The sequence below is a fragment of the Malus domestica genome, chromosome 04 (assembly GCF_042453785.1).
Source record: "Malus domestica chromosome 04, GDT2T_hap1".
Classification (NCBI taxonomy): domain Eukaryota; kingdom Viridiplantae; phylum Streptophyta; class Magnoliopsida; order Rosales; family Rosaceae; genus Malus; species Malus domestica.
In genome coordinates, this window is record NC_091664.1 from 15,724,783 (window position 1) to 15,743,089 (window position 18,307).

Here is an 18,307-nt window from a genome sequence, read left to right on the forward strand (position 1 = left end):
CAAGAAAGTAGGAAAGAAAAACTGTAGTCCTACTACACTATTGCCAACGTGAAAAGGAGAAGAAATTGAAGGTTTCTGCAGATACGCTGATTTATTCGGATTCAATTAAACTCATAACTTGCTGACCTTAAGTTATAAAGGCGATAAGTTACATGGAAACTGGCCGGAACATGCCATTTTATGTGGTAGACGGTAATCAAATTGTAAAAATTATTCCGTTTAGCAAAAATTTAATTACTCTTATCACTTAGAAATATGTAAATGATCTCAATAGTAGATTTTTAAGCTACTCTTCTCCTAATTACAACTCCTAATTAAGCATGTTACCAACATATTGATCAAAGATTTTTCCTTTGCACATGACTTGGAGATTACAAGAATACGATCTGAACAATCATTCATACATGCATAGAGCAATTAGTAAACTACCTCATTGCTTAACCCTTACCATCTGAGGAGGTTGAAGAATTTGCAGCATCCACAGGAGCTTTGGCCCCCATTTCTCTCAGAGGCACCAAACCAGTTGACGGAGCAGCTACGTTATCCGATCCGGTTGCCACCGCTGCCTCTCTGAACTTCTTGTAAATATCACTTTTGTAAAATTTTCTTGTCCTAATTACCAAAATAAAAGAAACATGGCTCCCGAAAAATGCCACTGCAGCCATTATTATGAAAGCCAATTTGTAGCATTGCGCACTCCCACACAACTTAAGCCCTCCCATGGTTTTCTAGTCCTTCCCAAAGCCTTCATTTGCTTCAAGGCCTCCGCGTCGTATAAATTTCCAGCCACTTTAACATTGACAAGGTAAGCCCCAATAGGGCTAGCAGCACCACCAACATTGATCAGAGTGGCGTAGTACTTGAGGCCAAAGATTTCCGATATGATGGTGAAAATCAATGGCCATTGTGCCCCAAAATAGAACCCGATGATCACCGAGGCAAAGTAAAGAGAATTGGGGACGCGAAAGGCTATGAGAAGATGGCCAACGCATGACAAGAGAAGCACAAAAGTGAGCATGAGGGGGCGAGGGAAATTGTATTTTTTCAAAAGCACTTCTGAGGAGAAGCCGGAAGTGACTCTTCCGAGGTAATTCCACATACTCACCAGAAATATGAAAGTGCTTGTGCTGTCAGTTGGGTAGCTTAATGAGCTCCCAATCTGACCCAAGTTGTCGATGGAGGTTAAAGTGCAGCCTACACCACAACTTGTGGCAAGGAACAAGATCAGCATGTCAATGCTGAAAACTGCTTGCAGTATGGTGTAGTCCTCACCTCTATTCGGCGGGCTGAAAACTGATTGCCGTATGCTTCGTGTTTGTCAAGACTCTGCAGCAAGTGACAGGGCTACTTGAACAGGAGGAGAAGGAGCTGGCATTGGATTCTCAGCTACTACTTTGAGCTCAGATTGATCGTCCAACACTCTTATTTTACTCTTCGGGATCTTCAATTCTTCAAATATAACAACGCCGATGGGTAGAAAGAGTAACACAATTACAACTGAAGCACTTCCGATGTACTCAATTCTTGAAAACTTCAGCTTGTGCTCTATAATAATTATAGCCATGAGAAACCCGGCTAAGCCGAGAGTAATGTAGAGAATATTGTAAAAAACCTTGAGCTCATTCCGTTGTCTGACGAACTTTATCAACCGAATAATCGGAAGAAACACCAACGAAACAGCAGCCGGAAGCCAGCCAATTAACAAAATCAGAGACTTTATGTCGTTTCCATAGAAAGCATGGAATAGCTGTGTGATAATTGCACCACTGAGGCCAACAAGTCCCTTCAAAATCCCCAAAACACTGCCTCTACTTTCCGGGAAATTCTTTACACAGCTCACCACCACGCCGGTGTTTGCAAACGTCTGTGAATTTGCGCCTATGCAGATGTACAAACACATGTGCCACACTCGTGGCTTCGATGTCCGACCAGTCACCGCCAGCCATATCATGAAGTACCCGAAAAAATTCTTGAGCGCGCTGAGTAATAGGACCACCCACGGCCCTGTGACCTCATTGATGAGCCCGGCTATGATGCCGACATTGCCTCCCAAGTCTTTGAAGAAGCTTAGCAGATTGACTGTCGTTTGATCATAGCCTAAAGAGGTTCTGACGTCGTTTGAGTAGAGGCCGAACATGTACGTTGCGCCGGACATGGATAAGATTAGCATTGACGCAAAAACCACGAACCATCTGGCATGGAGAACTTAAAAGCCAAAGCTCCTCATTCCCTTGTTCCCAAAACCGGAATTGAACTCAGCCGCCACCATTTTTTTCTCTTGTTTCTGGATAAGAATTTCCAACACTCTGACTCTGAGGTTTTGAGGTGTTACCTGTAGCAGTATAGTGTATCTATATATATAATATAGGGTAAATTACACTTTCATACCTTAAGTTTGGGTTCTATTTCAATTCCTTACAACATCTTTAAAACATTTCATTTTCATACCTTAAGTACTATTTTATTTCAAAATAATACATCTATTACATTTTCCATCCATTGATCCGTTAAATACTGACGTGGCTTCCAAATGTCTACCACGTGGCAAACAAAATAATTTTTTAATTTTTTTTTAAAAACCTGAATTTTTACAAACAAAAAAAGAAGAAGAAGAAAAGGGACAAAGAAAGAAAGAAAAAAATCACCCCACAGACCAACTCAAAGTAATTTCAAAACTCACCCACATTGAAAATCACCAGATCGCAGAGGGAGGAGGGTCGCGCGGGAAGAGGGGGGAGATGGGTCTCCACCGGGGGGGGTTGGTTTTTTTTTTCTTTTCTTCCTCCCTCCTCTTCCTCTTCTTCTTCCTGCTGTAGATTTCTTCTTCGGGCCGGGCGGGGGGTTGTTTATTTTTTTTCTTTTCTTCCTCCCTCCTCTTCTTCTTCTTGCTGATAATCACCAGATCGTGGAGGGAGGAGGGTCGCACGGGGAGAGGGGGCAGCTGGGTCTCGGCCCGGGGGGGGGGGGGGGAAGGGGGACAGGAGGAGGGTTGTGGACAGGGGGGAGTTGGTTTTTTTTTTCTTTTCTTCCTCCCTCCTTTTCCTGTTCTTCTTCTACCTGGGGTTTCAATTTTTTATTTTATTTTATTTTATATGTAAAAAATCAGGTTTTTAAAAAAAAAATATTATTTTGTTTGCCAAGTGGTAGACATTTAGCAGCCAAGTCACGTCAGCATTTAACGGATCAATGGATAAAAAATGTAACAGATGTATTATTTTGAAATAAAATAGTACTTAAGGTATAAAAGTGAAATGTTTTAAAGATATTGTAAGGAATTGAAATAGAGCCCAAACCTGAGATATGAAAGTGTAATTTACTCTATAATATATTTAACAGAAATTTGGCTGGAACGGAGTGAGCAATGGAGGATTCACATTGACTAGGAAGTTGACCTACCTCGAGGAGGAATGCTAGTAAACGATAAGGTGCGTACTGCAGACTTGGGATTCAATTTGTGCACATTTTGCAACATGTGTGCAGTTAGAAAATGCTTTTTGTACAAATTAACCATATGCATATATATATAATTTTCCTGATGTGCATACTGCATGACTATCGTTTAGGACAACTATAGGAATGCGGACCATGACCATGAGCGTAATATGTAGGACAATTTTCACAAAAACATAATATTTCTTGTATGTTAGTTTTACTCAATCTAAAGCATCAACTCATATAATGTGAAAGTTATCATAATCAAGCAGTCTACTAAAATTTCTTTCCTTATTTAGTTGATTTTGAATAAAGAAAATACAAATTTGATGTCTAGTTTAGCAGACATCAGTCTTGGTTAAAAGAATTATATTCAGTAGTACAAATTAACCATATGCATATATATACACACACTAATCTTGATGTGATGTATATACGACACCACCTGCACTCCCTCATGACTGGGCCAGCCCTGAACAAAGAAACCTGCCCTAAATTACTTTCCTCCATGCTTTTTAATTTTTTTTTTATATACTACAGCCACTAACATTTTATAAAAAATATTAAAAATTTAAAAGAGAGGAAAAAGTAATTTAGAGTATATTAATATAATCTCTCATAATCTATCACGGATGTGGATATGAATTGTGAACGTGGCACTAAATTAGCATGTTACACGAGCCTAGCGGCAACTTCTAAAGTTTCTGCAATTCAATCCTAACTAAGATAATATTCTATCAATGATATTCTATATATACTAGTCTCACTAAATCTTACGCTGGTATCATCAAGTGTGACTATGAGAGCTGACTTAATTAGGCAGCTTATCAAAAAATTTCTCATTGTTTAATTGATTTTAATTAAAGGAAACAAAAATTTGATGACTAGTTTAGTAGGCATAAACAATCTATGTGAAAGGAATCATATTCAGTATAGTGGTGTAATAAAGAGCAGAGGAAAATGGAAACTCTGCATATAGAGTAACGATATTCATAATGTGTTTTTATACCATATTTCTATATTATTTTAGGTGGTATTAGATGTGAACAGCCACATCATTTGAAAAAATTTGCAAAACCCAAGGAAAGGAAAGAGAAAAACTCCTCGTATACCACAATCATCATTTAATTAACTAGTTTTTCTTAATTATTAGTTTATTAAATAATAAACTAAATTTAAAAATATGATTAATTCAAATGATGTTGTTATCCACATCAAATGCCACATAAGATTGTATGAAAATGTAGTAAAAAAACATGATATAAATAACATTACTCTTGCATGTATTCTTGTTACTGTCAATCAGTGTTGAATTAGCAACCATGACATTTACCCTGCTTTTGTGCTGTAATCTTCTGCGGAATTTGCTGCGCCAGAACCCCAAAATATACTTGAAAGTTGACTGGGCATGTTGGAGTTACATGGGGTAATATTTAGGCCTAATATTTGTCCACAATAATTATAGCATGATTCTGTCGGCATATTATAATGAAGTTTATACGTTGATAAGCAGAGGCTTTGGAGCAATATTGACTCCTATTTTAGTCAACTTCAAATTGCTTTAACAAAATTAAATTAATAAAGTGTTGAATTTAAATTTAAAATTTATACCAATAGAGAGAGAGAGAGTCATTTTAGGATATAAAATCTATATTAAATTGAGAGAATCTCAAATGATATCTAGCAGTAGATATTGTATAATCTTAGGAGTGTGATTGCTTGTGATGCACATCAAATCCCTAAATTGTAAGAATCTCCACAAATATATGAAACATTGTTGATTCTATATTGGATCAGGTTTCCGTATCTTGCGGAATAAGAATGGTCATTTTCATCGAAGTTGACGAACTTAGCCCACTTATTCGAATTAAGATGATGGCGACATCATTGGTATGTCTGTGCAGCTCTGAGATAGAAATTGTTGAGCCCATGACTGGACTTCTAAGGTACTCGTATTCTAATCCACCTTACTTTGGCTCTGAAGTCCCACAATTATTCCTAACTATGTATGTAAAATAGTTGTTCTCCTCGAAGATGGATAGTTATCCAAAGACCATGCCTTTCAGAGTAAATCGAAATACGTAGTGTTCAAATTCTTTTAACACATGACAATACGACTTCGTAAACTGCAAATTGTGACGTTATGGATTCAGACGTACAACCTTGAAAGTTGTGGCACGAAGACAACAATGATGAATACTATCATGTTGCGTGTGTAAAATAAACAAGAGGCAACTCTTTATATTATCAAGTGGCTTCAACCTTCGAACACATGAATCTCAAGATAAGGTGTTCTAAATTCAACGGTGAGATTATTTAGAGACTCTTTTTTAAATAGCATGGAAATTTTTTTTTCCAACTTCCCTTTTCTAGATTTCAGGTCAAAGTGTGGCTTTCCTCAGTTTCTGTTACACTCCACCTCTCATACTCATTCCTCACCTTGAGCATTTGATGCTTAGGATATGTAGCCAAGAAACTTGCAACACTCCTATTCGTTGTTATCAAGAATTGTTAAAGGAAGTAAGGATGAGCCATAACCTTTCAATAGTGAATTTCTTTCCCCTATCGGTTTCTTCAGTCTTCATACTCTGCTTCATAGCCAAACCAACATCCTCCTTGCAGTCTTTGCATATAGGTTTAACTTAGTAGAGTGTATGAGACTTCAATGAGGTATTTTTCATTGGAGCCCTCTCGCCAACCTCCGAAAGTGAGTTGGACAAGTTAGAATAACAAGCATCTCTGTTGGAAATGAAAGAGCACATTTTTAAAGAAATACCACCCTACTCCGATACCAAGTCTAAAATCCATGAAAAATCTTTTACTTCTAACTTGCTATGATGCATTGATCGAATTACGGATCAAAAAGTGTTGAGTCGTGTCTAGAATGGCCTCTGGTTCTTGATGCCAGTCCAATCTTCTTCCTTTAAGTAAGACTGTATCCGCTTTTTGTTCGCCTTGCTCTATTTCGGGTTTGAGGATTTTAATAGTTGCAACATGCTACCAAGAAACGGCTTCCTTCTTAGTCCAAATTGTGTGTCCATCCTTAGTGAATCTTAAACAAAAGTTTGTTAGGGACCTGGTCACTTCCATGTGGATAACACCTTTGGAATCTTTTTGTCAGACCCTATATATTGGACCTAAGCATTTTCAATCGAACTACACTTAGCTGACTTAGATAAGGCATTTCCATGTATTATAGCTCCACTAGAATAAAATTCCTCTTGAGGATTTCATAGTTTGAATCTGCTTAGGCACAAGATGGCTGCAGAATGTACTCAAGGTCGGAGTTCAGAGCCACCACTTGAAGGATTTCCGGAGCTCCCTTTCAATTATTCCCTTGAACGGTGTAAAGCCTAGGTTTGAATGTTATAACCCACAACCATTAGGTTATATAATCTTTCTGAATTTGGTACTAGGTGGAATATCCTGTAATTCAAAGTTTAACTTTGCATAGTAGACTAGTCAAATGAGCTAGTCAACTAGTTACAAGTTTGTCAACGACAAAAAGTATAGTTGCTAGAACTAAACTTAATTGACTAGTAGGCCTAACTAGTCAGAGTCTACCAAGATCTGTCTCACAACAATAAGTCCCAAACTTGAACACATTCATATATATATGTTAATTATGCAAACAAAAATGACAAAGCAATTATGAATTAAAACATGCATAATTGACTAGTAAAACTCATCAGTCAACTAAGTACATATTTCTTAGTTAACCAAGCACAAGGCTTAGGTTCTGAGAAAAAATAATGTGTTATTTGGTGAGGCTTAAAGTCGAGGCGGATTTGTACGCACATTGAGTGTGAATTTTTTTAAGCCTGAATACTTGGGAAATTGGCTACATATTTTCTCATATGGTGCATTCGCTTTTAAGGGCATGACTTTAGTTTTGGAAGTGTGATTGGTATGCATTGATTTTCATTAATTGATGGGAGTGATGTCCTTAACACCTTTTCTTTTCTATAAAGCGATTATGGGTAGCGTAAATAGTAAACCCACAAGAGACATTACTCTTAGAGGCTTGTTGCACATGCTCAATGCAATTGTTCACCAACGAAAGTGGGCTTAGTTAGATTTTGTTTTTTGTTTTTTTGTTTTATTTTAGGTTTTGCTTGATGCCTATTAAAAGACAGGTTTGGGGGTATTTGTTACGCTATTAGTTCACATATATTTTGTACATCTTTAACCTATTATTTAGTCCTAATTTTGTACTAATTATTGGATTTATTGTGTTTTGTTCACAAATTATATTTTCCAACTCCATGCACCTTAATTAGGAATCCTAACTTAATTCGCACAATTAAGTTGTTGGATTGCCTTTCAACAAGCGTTTGGTTTAAAGTCCTCAATCTGACCATGCCGAGATTAAGTCTAGGATGGTGTATCATTTAAATGAGGAACCACTTTATGCATCTTCATGTTTATCTTCACCGTGTAGATTTAAAAGTTGGTGTAAGTGCAAGACAACAGGACACTGCATATCTTTGCATTTTCTGTAATTTCAAAGCTTGATACTTATTTATTTTCTTCACTTTTTCCGTTGACTCTTCCACACTATGCATCACATACCGTTAGAACGCAACAACTTTTTTGGTGTAAATTTCAAAGGAAGAACCGTCTTTTGGGAAAATGACATGAAAACCATGCAAAAATGTTATATGATTTGGCCATATTTTATGCTCCAAAGCTTGTCTTTTGGGAGCTTTAGATAAGGAAAGAAATGAGATATTTGAGTGGGGCAATGATTTTCTAACACAAAATTATAATTTTGAAAACAATTTTGAAAACAAAGTTTGATTGGATACAAATACTAAATTTAAGTACAAACAATTTGATTTTGACGTGACAAACTCGTTTAACTTATTTGGTATCACATGACAAGAAACGATGGACATATTTCATTAATCAACGAGATCGATTACAAAAGATTACATGGGTTTGATACAATCGTAGCATTCAACCAGTACTCTTGTACCAGAATACAAAACCAATCAATCTATTATTTCATAAGTGACTTTTTACATTGTGAAGCCAGCCTATATAGCTGATACAAAACCACTAAACGCCGTTACTACTAACAAGTCTGTTAGTAACAACCTTACAAAACTAAAAATGACACATGTACAATCCAAATACTGCCACATGCCACTGATATCCAATAGGGTATATATTGTATCCAATGATCAATACATTGATATGGAGGTAATTTACACAAAGAAATATAATGAGTAAATTGTTATTCGGTTACCACAAGCACCGCAATTACAAATATGTCACAAACAAGATAGACGCAACAGATTTGTACATTATACTGGGGTAATACTCATCATCAACAAGCGAGACCACGTCTAATCAATAGCTGATAAACGATGATATCACATGCATATTTATAAAACTATAGAGGGGTTTTTCTTAGTTTTTGTTATGATTTTGGATCAAGTGAACTTTTCAAAACATGAAGGAGTTGTTGGAGAACAATTCAGAAATAAGTAAAAATAACAGAAAAAACAGAACTTGAAATTCTAATAAATTATTAACCAAAAATATTTGCTATACAGAATGAAATACAGAAATAAATACAAGAATTAAAATAGTACTAACTTGATTAACTACAGGTAGAGGCTAGTGCAAAAGCTATGTCCTTCGAACAGTATTTCCGTCCCACTCTTGTGCTTGTGGTTCTACAACGTTTACTCTACTAGGGTACAACTACTTAATTCTACAACCCGCACTAGATTATAGAATTATAGCAAATTTCTTTGTGTGTTTACTCTCTGTAAGGTTTAGTATGGGAGAGATGGGAAAAAGAAAAGAATCTACAATGGAATTGAGATTCCAGTTATATAGACTCTTTCATACATCTTCAAATACCTTTTGGATGTATCTGAAGCTACACGAGTTGTGTCTATTAATCAAAACATTTTTAATTATTTTAATTAAAAAACGTAATTCGAAATTAAAATTAATGATCTGATTAATTTTAATTCTTAGGCCCAAGGCCATTGTCTTGAATAATTAATATTATGGTATAATCATCAAGCCTTAGTGGTCCAAACCTCAATTCATTCCAAATGGTCCAACACCTAATCACTAATAAAGGTGATTAACTTAATATAAGGATCTCAAGTTCCCTTAAGTTCCCCGATGTGGGATCAAAACTCCTACAGGAGTGCATCAACACGTTTTGGAATAATCTTGTATTATTAAATTTCAAATTAGGGTTGATTAGTATTAGGCACAAACTCGAAGTACCACAAATTAAACGTATTTTATCTATCAATTCATCCATGCATTCAATTGGACAAGCAAAAGATGCGTGGCTGTTTTATGATCAAATTCCAAATCCAAATTTGAATTGCATTGGTTTAAGTATTCGACAATTCGATCACACTAGACCACACAACGAATGAATGGTTTTTCTGGTAAACCTTGAATCCTAAAGTTCAAGCCTGTGAACTTCTCCACGCCCTTGGGTCCTGTTTAAGTCCATATAGATAAGGACTTTTGAAGCTTACAAACAAAATTAGGATGTTCACTATCCTCAAAAACCTGAGATTGCCTAATGTAGACTTCTTCTTTTCATTCTCCACGATTTTTAACATCTAGCTGTCTAAGCTTCCAACCATTTGTAGCAGCTAAAGCCAAGATAAGCCTCGCAGTTGTGTGCCTAACAACTGGTCTCCTCATAGTCCAGACCTAACTCTTGACTGTATGCTTGTGCAACTTTCTCAACCTTAGAGTACCTCATCTCTATGTCCAATAAGGTCTTATTAGTGAAGTAGACCGGCTTCTCCTGTCCCCTATCCCAGTGGAATAGGACAGAGCTAATTGAGGACTCTGTTACTGCTAGGTACAGACCTAGGACCTCATGGGGGACCGGTGTGGATATGATAGGAGGCTTACCGGGATCCTTTTTGAAGGGTTGAAAGGCTTATTTGCAGTCAGACGTCCACTTAAATGTGGTATTCTTCTTCAGGAGTTGAAAAAGAGGTCGACACTTATCTGATGATCTGGATATGAACCTGTTGAGGGCTGCGACTTGTCCATTATGCTTGCCTGAGGATCTTTTTCGGTTGGCATGCTATCTCAAGAGAACGAGGAGAGTAGGACTGAAAAAGGAGTTTGTTACTCGGAAATTGGGGAATAATCTCCTTGAGATAGGGTATCAGATGTTTTGCCATGATGATGATGACGAAAGTCTGTTAGTTTAGGCCTAGGCCTTTCAGAAATGAATATACCTTGTGCGTCTCGGGCACATGACATCCTATCGCACACAAGACTAACATATTATCTTAAAGTGTCTAGCACGTGCACCTGACTACACGGAATTTCATTTGAACTCATTATCTCGAAGCCGTGGGCGTTCCACCTGTTTGCATTTGTTGTTGCTTGCGTCTTCGACCTTTCTTTGCAAAAAGGGAAATGAGCCTTCTGTAACGGCGACAGAGGGTGTTGCCGGAAGTTGTTTTGAAAAACAACATAAATACAACTTCTTCTATGATATTTCGGGCGAGCATAAGCCATTGGGTCAGTCGGTCACTGCGGCTTATGCTCGCCCACATTTTCTTAAATTTTTTACTGAAACTATCTTCTCCTTATCCTTAATTTATAAATAAAGATCTGAGCCATGAGCGATTTTTTGATTAAGAGTCCCGCTTAGTTCGTCACCTCGTCTTCACTGAACACCTACCCACTCGCCTCTGAGACTTTCTTACCTCTCCAAGAATAGAGGTACTCGATCGTTTTGGGTAGTGAGGGAGGATGGCACTTTAGGAGAAGTGACCCGATGCACGTGGGGGAACGATCATAGGAGCATATTAATGCGACCAAGTTAGCTTGTTCTCATGCATTTATGTTGTTATTTCTTAGTTAATTATGTATTTTAAGCTATTTTCGTGTGTTTGTAGGCCCATAGGCCTTATAAAGCAATAAGATGCATTTTGGTGCATTTTGGAGCAGTTTTGGGCTTGGAATGAATAGCACATGCATGGAGCAAGGTGGATGGACGGAATTGAAGACTAAAGAGGCTAGGAATGTGGTAAAGAGAAAGAAGAATTAATGTAAAAAAGACAAAGAGCTCAGCCACAAAGGGGTGTCACTCCACCATTCACCTTTCCATCATTGCCGTGCACCACCATTGCACTCCCTTTGGATTCCTATGCTGTGCATCATCATCCATGTTCCCTCCATTGACTCATTTGTTGCATCATTCCACTTCCTTTCCTTTGTCTACCATGTGCACAATATCCTTTCACCTCTTTGCACTCATTGATTTACCACTTACTCACCTTTCCACCCATGCCATGCACAATCACCCTTGTCCCCTTCATTATTTCAAATTTCATGCATCATTACATTGAATCATTTCACTTAATTACTACACCACTCCATGTTCCCTCAATCATTTCAGATTCATGCATCATTACATTGAATCATTGCACTCAATTGCTACACCACTCCATGTTCCCCTCCATTGCCATGCACTTCCTCTATAAAAAGAAGTGTGTGTAACATAAATGGAGTTCATACTTGGTTAGATCATTCACTCCCATTTCAACACAACCTCCATCCAAACACATCCATTCATCTTCACATCCATTCCTCCATACAAACAAACCTTCAAACACTCACCAACACCTTGTGACGTAGCAAAGGAAGGGAAGGAAAATGCTTGGACATGCTTGTTGTCCAACTTGGATCGTTGGAGCGTTTAGGTGTTTTCTTTCTAATGTTTAAATTCATTTCCTTTCATTTTGTTGTAAATATGAGTGGCTAAACCCCTTTTGGCTATGGGTGATTTCAAAGCCATGATTATGTGTGCAATATAATTTGATAAATTCCAGTTATGAACTCTTGAAACGTGAATGCAATTGGATTAACTATTTGATTGATAACTTATTTGTATTTGTTAATTAAGGGTCGACACTTAATTGGCATGCATAAATCCATTGCTAGAATATAAGGAAGTTTCACATAATCGTTACAAACTTATATTCACATGTAGTGAAGGTCGCTTATAAACGATCGCGTTAAGTTCAATTCCTAGCATGAGTGACATGATGTCATAGTTGCAAGTGCTTTGTCACTGCTTATGATTTTCATTAAACGTAATGATCTTTGATTGTATCTCTATTATGATGTCATGTAGGGAACTTTAGAAGAATGTTTTGGGTTGTCGAATGATGTCATCCAATCCAATAAAATAAGGAAAATCTGAGAGTTAACTAGTGATGTCATGGTTAATTTGGAGCATTGTCGTTCATAATTCAATGAAGTAGTAACTGGAAATCGAGTTATTTGTATACATATCATGTGTGGAGAAAAAGCCTCTAGCTATCCCATCCATCATCTTATTTCTCAAATTTGTTTTACAATCTGTCTAGTTTTTCATACTTGTTTGTTTGTTTCAACTTCATCCAAATCAAAACTGCCCTTTTAGTTTCTTGTTTCAAAGTATTTCAAATCTATTTTAGTTTGTGTTTTTAAGTGTTTTGATTCAAGTAAAAGTCAATTTTCGTCCAAAGTCATTCCTAGTGTCTAGTTTAAGTTTATTTGGTTGTTTTAAGCTGTTTTGAATATTTTAAGTTTGCTTTGAGTCTTGTGAGTCTTGTTAAGTGTTTTTAAGTTTAGTTTTATGTTTTTGAGTCAGTATAGAGGTTATTAGCAAGCCCTCCTAATCCCCGGTGTAGAACGATCCCTACTTATACTTATACTACAATTGTCAAAAGAGGGTTAAATTTGTGTGTTAGGTTAATTTTAGTATCAAGTTTTTGGCGCCGTTGCCGGGGATTAGCAACTTTACTAATCCCTTGTTATTTCTTTTTGTTTATTTTCATGTGTTTTTGTTCCTAGTTGCTGATTTTACTTGTTTTCTTGTTTTAGGTGGTTTATGACTCGAATTTCTGAATTTGTTCATGAGCACATCTTTGACTTTGATGATGATTTTGAACGAACTTTGAGACGAGCAAAGAATCAACAAGATCCTCAACCATCTCAACCTGCACCAGATCTTGAAGAAGACAAAGTAGAAGAGCAAGAGGAGGCCACGACAAGGACTTTCGAAGAAGTCCAAGATATGACAGTAGACAATCGAACAATTAAGGAGCTTTCTGCTTCGGGATTGGACAATGCTCTGCCTTTATGCATTCAATATCCAAGGGCGGCCCAAAACAAGACCGACGAGTTCGAATTAAAGTCCAATTTATTGCACCATATTCCTAAGTTCCATGGGTTGTCCATGGAAGATCCTAATAAACATTTGAAGGAGTTCGAGGTTGTTTGTTCGAGCATGATCCATGTGAATGTTGATGGGAGCATTTTGAAAATGAAGGCTTTTCCCTTTTCTCTCTTGGAAAAGGCTAAAGATTGGTTGTATGAGTTAGACCCCGGAACTGTCACATCATGGGAGAGTATGAAACGGGCATTTTTGGAGAAGTTTTTCCCAACTTCTCGAGTCATTCTACTACGCAAAAGGATTAGTGGCATTCAGCAAAACCAAGGTGAATCATTTCCCACTTACTATGAACGTTTTAAAACCCTTATTGCTTCATGTCCACAGCACCAGATGAAGGATGAGCTTCTTCTTCAATATTTCTATGAAAGGCTTTTACCAATTGAACGCCAAATGTTAGACGCCTTAGCGGGAGGAGCTTTGGTGGACAAAACACCCATGGCTGCCAAGACCTTAATTGCTAACCGAGCATTGAATGCCCAACAATATGAAGCCGTTGGTCAAAGAGACAACCCACGGTAGCAACAAGTTAATGAGGTAAGTACTATTTCCAAACTTCAAAATCAAATGGCTAATCTTACTACTTTTCTTTCACAGGTGGTTGAAAAACCAAAAGAACAAAGTGTAGCTGCTTGTGGCGTGTGCTCAATGAATGGACATCTCACGGATAAGTGCCCTTAATTGATCGAGAACGGAGGGTGGGAATCTGCCAACGCCGTGGGTTTTGGGAGTCAAAACCAACCAAGGAACGATCCGTTCTCGAATACATACAATCCAGGTTGGAGAGATCATCCAAATTTCAAATGGAGGGAGCCCCAACAAACCCAACAACAAAGTGCATTCAGACAGCAACCTCCGGGATTCTGTCAAAGGCCGTATGCACCCGTACAACCCCAAACACAACCTGCCCAAAATAACTCAGGTTCGTTTTTTGATAATGCTCAAGTTATTCAGTTACTAACTACGTTGGCGAAGGATCAGGAAAATCAAGCCAAAGATATGCACAATTACGCCAAGGAAGTACAAAATCAAGCTCGAGATGTGACTGAATTGAAAAGACAAATGGGACAAATGGCTGAGTTCATAGGGTAATTTAGTAGAAAACCAGGTAAGTTACCTAGTTCGACGGATGTGAATCCAAAAGGAGGCTTCCAATCTGCCAAAGCCATCACCTTGCGAAGTGGAAAAGAAGTTAGATCTGATCCCAGCCCATCTAAATCCAATAAAAAAGAGGACGAAAAGATGCAATCTAAAGAGAAAGAACAAGGCCTGCCCTCAGTAAGGATTGAGCAATCTTTGCCGCAGACACCTACACACCCTAATTCGACCACCAAAGGTAAGTTGGGTTCAAATTCCATGACTTCTAATTCCATTCCAGCCAATGCACCCTTTCCTCGCAGGTTTATACAAACAAAGAAGGATGAGAGTGACAAAGACATCCTTGACACATTCAGAAAGGTGCAAGTCAACATTCCATTTCTAGATGCAATTAAACAAGTCCCCAAGTATGCTAAGTTCCTAAAGGAGCTGTGCGCTACAAGGAAGAGGGCTTTGAACAAATAGATGGTAAGGGTAAGTGAGAATGTCTCAGCTGTGTTGAACAAAAATTACCTCCAAAGTGCAAAGATCCCGGCAGTTTTACAATTCCTTGTGTTATAGGAAATACTCGCTTTGAATCTGCCATGTTAGATCTAAGTGCATCAATAAATGTCATGCCTTATTCAATATATGCATCTATGAACTTGGGAGAATTAAAAAATGATGGAGTGATCATTCAACTGGCCGATAGATCTAATGCGTATCCAAAAGGTGTTTTTGAGGATGTTTTAGTGCAGGTGAATCACCTAGTCTTTCCGGCGGACTTCTACGTGCTTAAAATGGAAGACTCAAACCATTCCCCTCATTTACCAATCATACTTGGCCGACCGTTCATGAAGACTACCTGTACAAAGATAGATGTATTCAAGGGAACATTGACCATGGAATTTGATGGGGAAGTTATTGATTTCAATATTTCTGATGCTATGAGATATCCTCATGATGGTCACTCTTCTTTCTCTATTGATGTGATTGACTCTTGGGCGCAAAAATTCCTTGATGATTTGAGTGAGGATGCACTTGAAAAGACTCTCATGCAAAGCATTGGACTAAAAAATGAAGGGTTAGCACTTAGGCATGCATACGGCAACAACAAGGAACATCTTGCCGTGCCTATTCAAGACGAATTGGTGGAGATGGTTGCTGAAGGAAAAATTTTGTCCTAGCTAAGAACATGTGAGAATATTTGAAGACATATGCAAACTATTAACACATTAAAGTAGGCATACATTAAAAAACAATTCTAAAACCCATGACTTTCAAAGCCTAGTGAATGGTGAACCATAAGACTCTTTAACAACATTAAAGAGAAAGTAAGATTTAGAGATTTATTACCCTTGAAGCTCATCCTTGTTTACACAAGGGATTCACCCAAGTGGAGGGCCTTCAAGTCACCTCCTAGTTCCTTGGATCTTCCTTGTGATTTCCTTCCCTTTCTGTGCTCCTTTGCTCATTGAGGATGTAAGGAAAGGATCTCCAAAAACACCAAAGGTTTGGTGTCTCTAAGTCTCCACACCAAGGATGAGGTGTGAAGATGAAATGGATGACTTAGAGAAGAAAATATTGCTAGCTATTTCTTCACTATGTGGCCGGCCTCCTTGTAGAAAAAGAGAGAATTATGTTTCACCTCTTTGCCTCAAAGAAAACCCCAATGAGAAAATAGCTATAAAGTTAACTTTATACTACATCACATTTGAGTGGCAAACTTGTAATTAATTCAAGTTTGCATCCACTCTCCCTTATGGCCGGCCTTGTCATTGTTATTGGGCTAATTGCCCATTTTGTTTTAGTTGTCATACAACTTAAACATAATGGGCTTTGTGGGCCAAAACACTTTTGGGCCTCGAAACCCAAAACCAACTTAAAAGCCCAATACGAACCTTTCGTAAAATTAATTAACTAATTAATTAATCTTGACCATTCTCAATTAAACCATTTAATTGCTTATCCATCTCATTTATATTTCTTCACTTTCATCCTTACTCGGTGTCTGATCCATTAGGTTCTAATTAGCGAGGCAGTGGGCGATTGTTACTCTTAACGATCGATTGTGAATTGAAACAACATTTCAATTCTCCCTTCGTTGAAGATTAGTGTTTGCTAATCTTTAGGGCTTCCACAAACCATGAGTGACACCTAGCAGCATGTCATGGTTACCCAAGCTAAGTAGAAGTGGTTAGAGAACCTATCTAGTTACAACTACAACGCAATACGGTCCTTCTCTAATTCAATACTCTTAATCACATTGTTTGAGTGATAGTTTGTTTCATGTCTACTATCCAATGTAATACTTATCTATATGATTCAATTGAATATGATTTGGAACATACTTCCTAAGTCATATTCGTATGCTTTGGCCAAAGACTCCCGAATCATATCTTAGAGTATTCTCCTTCCACCATGGAAGGTTAGAGATCCCTTGTTGTGCATTCATATGCCTACATGACTAGATAGCTTGACCCCAACAATGCCGTGGACACTCTCGATGGAATGCCTTTGACATGATCAAAGATCAAGGACCTAACCATTAGACATCTATGATGCCTCAGGTCAAAGGACTACTTTGCATATTGCAACTTACGAGTTCTTACATGACATGTATGTTTGAACTCTCTTTTGATCGTTGTTCAGTGTACTTGATTACTCTTTCAAGCACCTATGTGTTTGTCTTAGTGTCCAACACTAAATGACTTGAGACTAGTCATACTCACGCTTGAGTTGACATAACACATACTAACCTTAGCGGATTGTCAATGCCCAATTGGCAATCCTATGGCTAGGAATGTTTTAGGAATGAACATAAAAGAAAGGTCTCGTTAATCTAACTTACTTAAATCACTTCTCTCTTAGATCAAATACATTCCTTGGATTCCCTTATTGCTTAAACACACGATACAATGAATAGTGATTAACAATAAGCTTTGCCCTTCATTAAACATATAATAGTTTAATACAATAAGTATTCCAAAAGTTATTACATCAAATGAGTGGCTTTGTGGGCATACTTCCAACAATCTCCCACTTGCACTCAAAGCCACCTTCCCATGTATCTAATACCCATCTTTTCCATATGGCGGTCAAGTTGGATTTGAGACATTGGCTTTGTCAGTGGATCTGCTACGTTATCTGCTGAGGCAACTTTGAGGATGTTGACTTTCCTTTCGGCAGCATATCTTCTAATGATATTAAAACGCCTGTCAAAATGCTTGTTCTTTTGAAGAGCCCTGGATTCCTTGGCTTGAGCTATCGCCCCACTATTATCACAGTACAAAGTTACTGGTGATATAATGGTTGGAACCACTCCAAGTTCAGTAATGAACTTCTTCATCCAGAACGCTTCTTTGCCGGCTTCAGCTGCAGCGACATATTCTGCCTCCGTTGTGGAATCAGCAATTACATCTTGCTTCTTGCTTTTCCAGCTAACAGCCCCATCATTCAGAGTGAATACATATCCGGAGTTGGGACTTCTATCATCGACGTCAGATTGGAAATCTGCGTCTGTATAGGCTTCCACTCGCAACTCTGTCGCTCCTCCATAAACGA

At 37.8% G+C, this 18,307-nt stretch overlaps 1 pseudogene; it reads right to left on the bottom strand.

The window, feature by feature from the left end:
• Positions 1–334: 334 nt before the first annotated feature.
• LOC139195013 (protein NUCLEAR FUSION DEFECTIVE 4-like) overlaps positions 335–18,307 on the bottom strand; it is a 41,978-nt pseudogene continuing 24,005 nt past the window's right edge.